Consider the following 11,962-nt stretch of genomic DNA (forward strand, 5'->3'; position numbering starts at 1 on the left):
CTCACATCCAATTAAGGTTGAGTTGCACCAACTACACTGTCACAGTTAAATTTCACATAAATACTAAGAAAATCGTAGGAATGCATTAACTTGCAGCAGAAAGTATCTGCTTCTTGTAAGCAATGACAGAAAATTAGCTACTCCTTTCTGCTTATAGCTGAAAGGAACCAGTTTGGTGATAATCAAAGACTCAAAATCAAAAGAAATCTCACCTTGGGTTAAATTTGGTTTCAGATCAAACCCTCTTGCCATAACAAATGCATACACAGAGCTTGGATCGTGGAGTTGTAAAATAAAGAATTTAGTCACAGAATGAATTATTTATATTATTTATATTATTTTTTATTATTATTGTTACTGTTCTCATGTGCTGATACAGCATGTGGAGCCTGGAGTGCAAAATAATTTCCTAAGTAAACAAATATGCTTCAACTGGTAGAACTTGGTGAATCAAAGCATTAAACAGCAGGGCAACATGCTCAATGGTACAAAGCAGATTAACTGCACAGTCCAAAGGACAATCTGGCCTCTGCAAGCCAAAGGCAATTCAAGGCCCATCCCACTGGACAGTGTTTTCCTGCCTTTATTTTTTTTATATTATTTAGCCCCATCCCAAAATTTATGTTACTAATACAGTGTCATAATCAATGAAACTTCCATTTACCAAAGAGATCCTGCTGAGCACAAAATGTCTCATTTTCCTCATTCTGCCTCTAGATAAATAGACTTTTCTTGTAGAAGAGAAAATTGGTTCTCAACAACCACAACCATCCATTGATTCAGTAACTGTTTAAGCAATACAAGTCTTTCACAACATTATACCACCTACAATCTTTGTGGGAGAAATGACAATAGCAGAATGGGACAAGGAACATCACTGTAATAAAAAAATGCTTACAATGAAGGCAGTGTAATCAGTTATATCACCTCTTTTGCATTATTTTTCCAAGTAATAGCCACAAGAAACCATGCAATTCTATTTCTGCTTCAGAAAGGCTGGCCACTCAACTGTATAGTTCAAAATATCAGCCTGTTTCATGATAGGTAAAGAATGACCCTATTTTCTTGACTATTCACTTGTTTCAGACTTGACTTTCCCACTCTACACTGCAGTGCAGTATCCAGACCAGTGTAAAACAGCATTAGTTATCATCTAGGAGATACCACGCTTGAAACCTCTCCCTGGGTTTCAAGTATATTTAGTAATTTTAAGTTCAAGAACAGCCTTGGCAGATGTGGGCATATGGTAACATCCCTCAGCCTAGGCTTAGATAAGCACACAAATAGGCTTTAAGTGATATTTAAATGCTGGTTTCTGGAACCCTTTTTTGATCCCAGACATATGTGTAAAGGCAACAATTTGCAGAGCCAAAACTAGAATCTGTACTGAAAGCACTTATGTGCTTATCCAGTCCGGGTATAAAATGTTATCTGGCTTATATGAGCTGTCATGCAGTGAACTGCAGAGCTTAAATCTGAAATATTCATGATCATCCTAGCAATCTCCCCCCTACTCCTCCGAGACAGCAATGAAGAAACAGTCTTACATTTCAGATGTAACTGTTTTACAGAAGTAACATCTTTTGTTGGGCTGCCAAGCCTGAGTCATCCTTACAGACTCATTTCTAGAAGAAGCATGCACATAGCACTGACAGTTGATCACAAGCTATCTCCAAACTTCCATAAAGATCTTATAGGTTTTAAAGCAACCTAGTAAAATTAAGACATAGTAACCTTTTCTTTATAGTGGCAAACATTAACAAAATTCTCTGTTGCTGTAGTTATGAATAGGGATGATTTCACTCATAAAACTAGGTCACTGAGGAAATAACATGCTCACACAGCAGAGGAACACTGTCTGAGTGTGCAGATAGCATATTTCCCAGCTTGCTGCTGTGGCTCAGACTGCCCCTTCTGCCTCTCAGCTGCTCCCACCTCAGTTCTGGCACTCGACATTGCAGGACCCCCAGTAGCAGCAACATAGACGAGGAGTGATGGACCCTGGGCTCCACCAGTATCACCATGAGAGAAAATAAGATCTACTAGTGGCAAGTGAAATGAGTCAGCACAGAAGCTTTAGCACCTGATATAGTATTAGGATATTAAGATGGCAAATAGCAGGTGGTAGCAACTTTAACTTCTAAGGACAGATACTGAGTAAATAATCACCTTTCATTTGGCCACTGAGCTACTTATCCATCCCAACTGCCATCTGTAGGCTTTTCCTTGGAGGAAACCTCACTGCCAGGTGAAAACACTGTTCAGTATCTCTCCAAATACCCCGGCTCCCTGCTGCCAGGCAGATCAGACACCAGCAGCCCCCACTTGCTGCTGCAGACAGGTCACCCTTCACACTCTAGGGAGCTTCACGTTTGCTGGGAAGGGGGAATGCAGGGGCAGAGCAATTGGGTAAGGGCAGGCAGGTCTCTGCAAGTACCACAGCAAGCACCACATCCTTTAATCTTTCCCATCCCTTGGCTTCCTGTCATGTTGCTGTTGGAATTGAGGCATCTGCAAACAAGGTCAGTGTCCTGGGTTCAGCAGTAGCAGTCATTTTTTCTCCTTCTTGGTAGCTGGTGCAGTGCTGTGTTTTGACTTTCGGGCTGAGAACAGTTGCTGATAGCAAGTATGTTTTGAGTTACTGCTCAAATGTTTCGTTTGTCCAAGGCCTTTTCTGAGCTCATGCTCTACCAGGGAGGAAGGGAAGCCAAGAGGAAGGAGAGACAGGACACCTGACCCAGGCTAGCCAAAGAGGTATTCCATACCATAGCACGTCATACCCAGGATGTAACCGGGAGAGACCCGGAAGGGCTGGAGCTCTGGGGGGATGGAGGAGGTATTGGTCTGTGCTCGGTCGGGCAGGGTGGGGTGAGTTATGGGTCGGTGGCTGGTGAGGTGTTGTATTCTCTTCATTTGTTATTTGCTTTATCATTATTGTTTGCAGTAGTAATGGCAGTAGTGATTTGTGTTATACCTTAGCTAATAAACTGTTCTTATCTCAACCCGTGGGGGCTACGTTCTTTGGATTCTCCTTCCTAACTCCCCAGGAGTCGGGAGAGCAAGGGGGGAAGTGAGTGCACAAGCTGCGCAGAGTGGTTTAAACCACGACAGTCAGCATTAGGGGTGCCTCTTTAAGCAGCTCTAGAAGCATGGGAGCAATCTGGATTGCTTTCAGAGTGGAATGTCTCAGGTTCATAAAGCAATTTTCCCTATGTCAGGCAAGCAGCATTTTTCCTGGCCTTTTTCTGGGTCCTCTGCTGCAATATTACATTGTCACTTCGATGGAACTGCAAGTAAAGAGACAAGAAGTGCCAAATGCTCAGCCAGTGACCCTCATACCACGTCTTTCACAGGTCTCAGATGGCTGTGTCAGAAGGAGACACAGAGAGGCCCTCTGCACCCTCCCCTGAAAACTGACTGTTTTGATGGAAGCAGCTGTAATCTCTTTCCACTTACCCTGACAAACCCGATCTCCACCCAGCACAAATCCCTGGTGGGATACGAATTAGGCTGACTCAAGCCCTGTTACTTTTCCAGCTGACATCTGGAGGTAGTAAAAATTTCTTACATTTTTTCACTTTTACAGTAAAGATGTCCTCAAGGAATTTACATGGAGATCTTTCCATTACCTTCCTCAGCAGACATCTCTGCCTCAGTATGAAAGGCAGCTGAATATCTAGAAGGCTCTTTGCTCAATGCACATAGTAATTAGCATACCTTGTGCCAGGATTAGACTCTCCCCAGCCATCTGCTGAATACGCCTTGCCAATGTCAGAAGAGCATTTTGCTATGTAAACTGCACAAAGCATGTATCCGTGTAGAATTTTGAAATATAGTAAACTTTCCATTGAAAATGAAATCTGGTTTTGAGTAATGCAAAATGGAGACGTGGAAATGCAGCACAGCACAGCAAGACACAAAGTGATACTGCTAAATCCTAAATTTTAACTTTGGGCACACTGACAGTAGTAGGTAAAAATGTCCATGAAATGCAAGTTCTCAGAGACTTCACAAGTCACCTTCATAATATCTATACTTGCTCAGCAAATATGTGATTAACAGGATGAAGAGGAAAATTGGAACAGATGTGAGATTTAAAACAGAGACTTTGAGATTTATTTGGAGAAAGTAATGCTGTAAGACATAGGAGGAAGAGACACCCATGTTCTCTCAGTTCTCATTTGTTACACCATCCTTCACACCAAAGTATTTTCAGTTACAGCAGATAAGGTGTACTCTGCGGAAAGGTAATTCAATTTTCTGGTAGATTTTGATATATCCTTGCGATATGTTTCACTGCAGTCTGGAGCAAAACAGACTTGTTTTCAGTTTCCTACCAAGGACAGAACTCCAGCTCTGGGAGAGTCTGCCTCTCCTCTCCAGAAACTGAGCTGCTCAGAAGCCACCAGACATCATTACAGAGACTTCTCCATGCCCAACCCATTCCACTTGCCTGGGATTTGGATTTGCTGGGTAGCAGGTCCACTGGTATCCTCCAGGCAAATCGTGGAGAGCTGGGGAATAAGGACTTGCAAATATTTAATCCACAGTAATCCACCCTTACAGCTGGACCTTTCTCCTGTCAGCCCTTCAAGCAAAAAAGGACCTCCGTGCTTCTCTGCCTGCAGCCCCTAGTGCAAATAACAGAAGAAACAGAAGAGAGAGAAGATGACATATAGCCTACTGCCAACCCATGTCTTATGTCAAGGCAGAAGATGCTTACCAGTAAATGAAGCCTCAAATACCAGCTTCCCCTTGTTTCAATATTCATAGCCTACTAGCCGGACCCTGATAGATGACAAAAACTTAGCAAGAACTGCTGAGCAGCCTCAGCATCCACTGATTTCAGAAGCAGAACATAAAATACACTGTAAGGACCAAACCTGGATGGAGCTTTATGCCTAGAAAGAATCATTTCCAGCTCTAATTTTTGTAATTCCTTTAAATTTCACACAACATCTCTGTTATGCTTCATGAGCCTTGTCACAAGAACAAGCCTTCACATTGCCACATTTTAAAAATAACCAGTGAGTAAGATCCTGTTCTCATTTCTATAAAAACTCTCCTACTGATGATAAAAACTGGTTAATAATTTAACAAAGTGTTCTAAAAGTGGCACAGCGCATTTATATTTAGAGAAAGTGCTTAGTTATAGGAGATTAATCTGCCAGAGAGGACTATTATTTAATAAAGAAAACACTTCCAAATCATTCACATAGACTACTATCACCTACCTATGGGTAACTACAGGCTATTCGTTCCTCATGTTGTCTATTCTCATGTTTAGAGACTGCAAAAAGGCTGGCTATTTAGAGACTAAAATATTACTCCACAGGAAGTTAATGCAGTTTGGTACATATATTCAAAATCTAAACTCCACCACTTCACTCAGGCCCCAGAAAGCCACAAGAAAGTCAAGCCCCTATAATACAGTTTATTGATCTGAAAATTGGTAAGAGTTTGAGGGTTTGTGTTTCTTTTCTGGATTGTGGAAGGTTGCTTATCCCCACCTTATCAAGGATCTCCATTTATGTCAAATGCCATTTTTATTGATATTTGTTTCAGTTACCTAGGGCATGATCCTTATAAATATCTAGCAAAGACTTGGACAAGCATCCAGACCATGCAAATCACTGTTAGTGTGCATCCTGATTTGTAACTAAATAAGGTCAAAACTACTAAACATGTTTATAATGTTTCTATTAAGCATCTTGCCTCACTTTTCCAACCTCCAAGGCAAGTATAATACTAGCTTATTATTAAGAAAAGTTTTCAAGACTAATAACTAAGTGAAAACTATAGAAAAACAAATATATGAGTTTTGTTTATTTGGTTAGTGCATACGCACATCCTTCACATTTCATCTTGCAGGTAAAGGTATAAACATACTTTAAAACATTTTATGACCGATATCCACATAGCAAAATTTTAATCACTTAACAGGGTTCTTTTTCCTTTGTTTCATATATCATTTGTTATTCTTCACACAGTTAAATTTTATAACCAAATCCATGAATATGGAATACTGAGCTTCTGGAGAGCCTGAAAAGTGAAGCCTGAAAGAAAAATTACAGTTCCAAGGCATTTTCTAATTGGTTTATAAATAGATGGCTTTGACATACCACTCACAAAAACAAAGCTATAGTTAGCTTGCCTGAGGCAGCTGTGCAGCTGGAAGAAAAATGTACATTGGCAGCCTAGCCCTGAAGTCGCCTGTGTTGTGGTACATGCTATCAAAACATCAGTTAAGAACACAGGAAGAATTAGCATTTTGGCTTGAGGCAGAGAGATAGGAAGAGGTCTTTGGATTTTATGTTGTCCTTGAAGAAAAGCAAGCCAAATAGATTGTTAATTGAAAGCAGCAAGTAAGTAATTAATGCAACTGATCTTCTTGGGTGCTGTTACAAGGCAGGTAAACTCTTGTGGAAATTACCATTTCCTATTGTTGTAAGGCTTTTTCACTATCATAACTGTATATCAAAATAATTGATATACTTAAGTCATGGCACAGATATTCTCAGAGTATGAATATGGAATGGATACCCCCTAGAATGGCACATTCTTTCTGGTGCTTGATCCAGGCTCATTTCTGCCACTGCAGGTTTTTGCATTGACAGCAGCTGATTTCAGCCCAACCAGCGTGGATGAATACTCTGCTATAGCTGCAGCATTCTGGCTCTGGATCAGCACAAAACATTGAGCATTTTCAGTTGAATCTCAGAAGCAGGTCCCCTTGAATTGATGAAAGCTTGCTTGTTCTCTTAGATTATTTGGGCTCTAACTTACTGGATCCATGGCCTATTGCCCTCTTTTGAGTGGAAATGATATAGCAATTCTAAAGCTTGTGTCTGTTAAATTCAGATATTCAAACTGCAAAATTAGGATACACATCCAAGCTTTTCAAAATCTCAGTAACCACAACAATAACTTGTTTCAGATCTTTCAAATAACACTTTCTAGTTGACAAATAAACCCAGTGCATACCCAAATACAGAATCACAGAATCAATTAGGTTGGAAAAGACCCTTAAGGTCAAGTACAACCATCACCCCAGGACTGCCAAGTCTACCACTAAACCATGTCATTGTGGCCCGCATCTACACGTTTTCTGAACACTTCCAGGGACAGTGATTCCACCACTTCCCTGGGAAGCCTGTTCCAACACCTGAGCACCCTCTCTGTGCAGAAATTTCTCCAAGTGAGTATGAATGGGTAAGAGTTTGATACCGCACAGTGAACGCCATAAAGGCTTTTCATGCTATATGCAACAATATTTACCTTTTTTAAATCAAGAACAGTGTTTTCTGCCCCTTCAATACTTCTTCCAACATTAATTTCCTGTGTACCAGGCATACATATTTTGCAATCAAAAGATAAAAATTCTATGTGCATTAAGTGACATAATATTAAGAGGCTGAGAAAGAGCAGGTATCCTCCCACACACTGCTTACAAAATGGTCTCTAGGCATCCGAGATGCTATATGACCTTCGCTTACATCAAATACATAAAGGTTAAACATTTACTTTAAATAAAAATAAGCCCCATCACAACCTTTCCTCACAGAAACATCCACACTTAGCATACAAATACCTTCAGAATTCATAATTTAGAAAAAAATTCCTTGAAAGTACAAACCTGAGACTGTGATATAAATGCTAGTCCACTTCTGTTAGAAACATGAAAGAGGATCAACATATGCTTGAATTTCACCACTCAGTTCTTTCAAATCAGCTTACAGCCTAAGCATTTTGACAACGTCAAGATATTGATAAAAGCACAAGGAAGGTCTTTAAAACACTGCTGAAGAAAAAGGAGAAAAAAAACCCAAACCAATCCCAGCTTAAATACTTTACACAAAATTTTCAAGTCTTCAGTGAACTTTCAAGCTCATGTCTTTCCCCCACCTTCAGATGTAGATCAAGAATTTATATAAGGTTCATATAAACTGATGACAATGGAGCTCAGATTTACAAGTCACCTCTTAACAAATGTTAATTCTCTCCCCTTGTAAATTTGAGACAAATCAGTACATTTACAAAGAAAAAAAGTACAGCGTATCACCCTAAGATGGACAGAAAAAGAACTTTAATGATAGAGACATGCCACAGTATTCAAACAAACAAACAAACAAAAAACAGAACATGATCTTAAAGATATATCTAAGTATAAAAGGAGGGATAAAAAATGCAAGCTCATACACTGGGAATATTTGTGACTTCAGCTAACACAATTTCATCTATAACATTTTTAATCTACATAGCTGTGATTTACAGAGTAGACATCATTGATGCTTAAAGAAAGGAGATAAAGCAACAAAGTATAAAAATCTCACTTAATGTCACCTGAGTGCACACCACTGCTATCCTGTTCTGGAGAAAGCAATGGCAGGGCTGTTTTAATTCTTGTTCCCCCAGTCCTTATCATCAGAAGCTATTTAACCTAATTAACAGCAGTGGGAAACCAAACACAAGTTTCTTACAAATGCAGGCAAGTGAGACCATACAAAGAACACAAGCAAAGCCAGCAATAAAGAACTCACAGCCCAAACAAGCCCAAAAGAAAAAAGCCACAGCAAGCTAACCTGAATACTTAATTTGTTAAATATTTATTAAATCAAATCTATACTAAGCCAGTTAGAATAAGATATTAGACACAAAGTTAACCAATACAAGTCTCAAGCAACAGCAGAGCTAAAAGCATGCAGGGAAAAAAGCCATTAAAGGAAATAGGTAAGACCTATATAGACTTGCAACAAATTTGTAATTGTAACAAACAGCTATGAAGTTTTAGATCTATAGTCAGCAAACCCGTGTAACTTGAAATATTCCAAACAGAACCAAGGAAAAATCTTCTACTGGGGAAAAAAAAGAACAACCTAGCAACTCTTGAAGGATAAAAAGGAGGGTTAAGCCTTTGGAAGTTGGTTTAAAGGAACCATTATGCTACAGAAGCCAGGTAAACCACAGGAAAACCAAAGCCACTGCTGATCCTCCTTGGCACTGCTGTTTGCTGCGGTCACTTTCTCCTTTATGGACTGGTCTCCCCACAAGAAGAAACTCTCCTCTGGCACAGCTGGGCAAAGTTTTCAGTGCCAGCTATTCCCCCCAGCCACCGCAGACCATGCCAGCACACCAGGGGATGTATGGCACAAGCAGTGGTCCAGCTGCCAGTGGGCAGACTGTTCTCAGTGGTGCATGGTGAAAAGACAAGATGTTCCAAGCACAAACTGAAATACACGAAATATCATTTAAACAGAAAAATTAAAACCTTTTTAACCTTCTGGATTTATTTTTTTTGAGGGTGTCAGATGCTGGAACAGATTACCCAGAGAGGCCGTGGACTGTCCATGCTTGGAGATACTCAAAATCCCATGGGATGCGGCCCTCAACATCTTGCACTAGCTGAACCTGCTGTGAGCAGGGGGTTGGACTAAATGGTCTCCAGAAACTAATCTGGTGCCTGCTGACCCTACCCCTTATACCAGTTCTGTGAGCTTAGAGGAGATGGTGACAACACAAGTCTTGCCAGAACACAACTGCCAGATTTTTGCTGTTTCCCCCCCCACACACACTGGAATGCGAGTCTCTTATGGGAAAAACTGGTTGAAAAAGGACTTTCAACCCCCCCCTAATTTTTTTTCTGTGAAACTTTTAAGTTTCTATTTTTCAACATACTCTAGTTATATGAAATAAAGGAAAATAGAGGCATTGATTGACTGGCTCCATTAAGGAGCTTGAAAAGGATGAGGTAGGCAATACAAGAGCCAAGGACTAGAGACAGGTGTGGATGCTTGGCTCCCCTTTTCTGATTCAGTAAAAAGGCAGAGATGTCTGTGAAGGCACAGACAGTAACTACATAATTACATAAAACTATATTCACGATACAGCCAAATGACACTCATCACACCCTACTCTGAGAAAATAAAGATGGAGAACTCTGCATTGCAGATGAATTCTTATTTTAAAATGGAGGAGTGTGAGGGAGAAAAAAAGGAATTTGCTAAGCACAGGAAAAGTGAAGAGTCTCCTCTGTAAAGCTGGAAACCAAAATATGTAAAATACAATTTCATTAGTGTTTTGACATTTAAGCTCTAAAAAGCAAAAATACTGTGCTTACCAATGCATTTCACAAAAATGACATTAAACACTAGTGTCTAAAGTAAGAAGAAAATAGAAGTTCTGATAATATTGAACACTTAGAGTTCTTTATATCCACAAAAATTGCTGTATGAACATTAACAAATTGCAGTAGGTGAAAATATGCTGACTTTGACTCCAACATTATCCTGACCCCAGATTCAATCAGAACTACAGTGTGTTGGCAATAACTCAGGAAATGGCAATTTGCTAGAACAGACTGGAAAATTAAAGCATTAAGACACATCTGGAAAACTATAAAACCTGTTAACAAGAAGCTGGCATATTTATTTTCACTTGTATGCCGATTTGAGTCTAATGCCATTCAACCAAAAAAGACAATTGTTTCTGTCATCATTAGGGCAAGTGATTGATTAGTCATCATTAGACCAGAATTTTAACATAGTGTGGAGAAACCTGCTGGTAGCCACAAACTGCCTTACAACTTTTCAGCCCCTCAGTTTACAGCTTTCTATTTTGCCTCTCAACTTTACTCATGTAGCCAATGTTTGCTGTAAAATTTTCCCTTCTTAGCAGTAGCTGAAAGGATCAAAATAAGCAGCAAAAAGAAATATTATCTATGTATTAAACAAATAAAAGTTAACATACCAGAAGAAAAATGAAAACTGAACTACCACAGGAAATAGACTGATTTTGACAACTGTTTACAAAGTTTCAGACAATTAGGAGATAAATACTAAAAAAAAGGAGCCAAATCTTAATACTCAGTAGTCTAGTTCCAATCTATACTACATCTTTAAGTCTTACTCCTCACTTCGACCTTGATGACTTAAAACTTCAGTGTAACAAAAAGAAAGTCATGTATAAGGAATGCAACTTTTACACTGAGGACTAGACCCCCACCCTTCACTGTTAATTCTTACAGCACAGTCTCCAGGCCAGCAGTGTCTAAGCTCTCTGCATGAGCTAGAGAGGGCATATTTTTGTACTCTGATGTTGCAACTTTGATTGTTTGTACAGTATTAATTGGACTAAGTAAGCTACAACCAACATTTTCACTTGCACCAGCACCAACATTAACACAGTACAATGAGGCATATCTGAAAAGCTGACCAACTTTAATATATTAAAGCACATTTTTGGGGATGAGAGAGATTTAAAACCCTCTTTATGTATGCTAACATTTGGGAGGAACTGTTTTTCAGTTTTCTCTAGGAAAGGAACTGACAATGAAAAAGCCTAGGTTTAGAATTGCTGGCACTGTGAAATCACATAAGCTGTAATAATTATCTGTGTTCATATGTTTCACCAAAAACAACATTTCTGCACTTCAAGAAAATAATTTTGACTTCCAGGATCATAGAAACACAGTAATTTTGTGCATCAAATGACTAATTACTCCAGTGAATCCAAAGCCAACTAAAACTATGCTATTAATTGAATCATAACTCTCAAATATACAAATTTGAAGAGGACCCCCACTGTACTTGGCACTCCACAAGCATATCATTAATTGCTTGTATTTCCTAAGAAAGATGCAATCACCAGACTTAAAATTCATTACCATGTTTGTAACTCCAAGTTTAGACAGTTGAATGCTATGTCCTCAATGAACTGAAGCACAATATTTGACAGCACAATAGTAACTTCATTCAGGCAACTATATCACATATAGCTATCTTCAAGTATGGCTTGAGAACTGCAGAGCATGTCCTAAAATTTTAAGATGTAGTGAAGTCTCAGGAAACAACATGCTTATGCTGTTCAGCCACTTGCTGATCCAAACTGACATGGGTGTGCATCGCTCCTGCAAAAGATTATGCTGGCTTAAACAGGCACTGTTACAAACAGCAAACGACTTTTA

The sequence above is a fragment of the Melopsittacus undulatus genome, chromosome 8, assembly GCF_012275295.1.
Source record: "Melopsittacus undulatus isolate bMelUnd1 chromosome 8, bMelUnd1.mat.Z, whole genome shotgun sequence".
Lineage (NCBI taxonomy): Eukaryota > Metazoa > Chordata > Aves > Psittaciformes > Psittaculidae > Melopsittacus > Melopsittacus undulatus.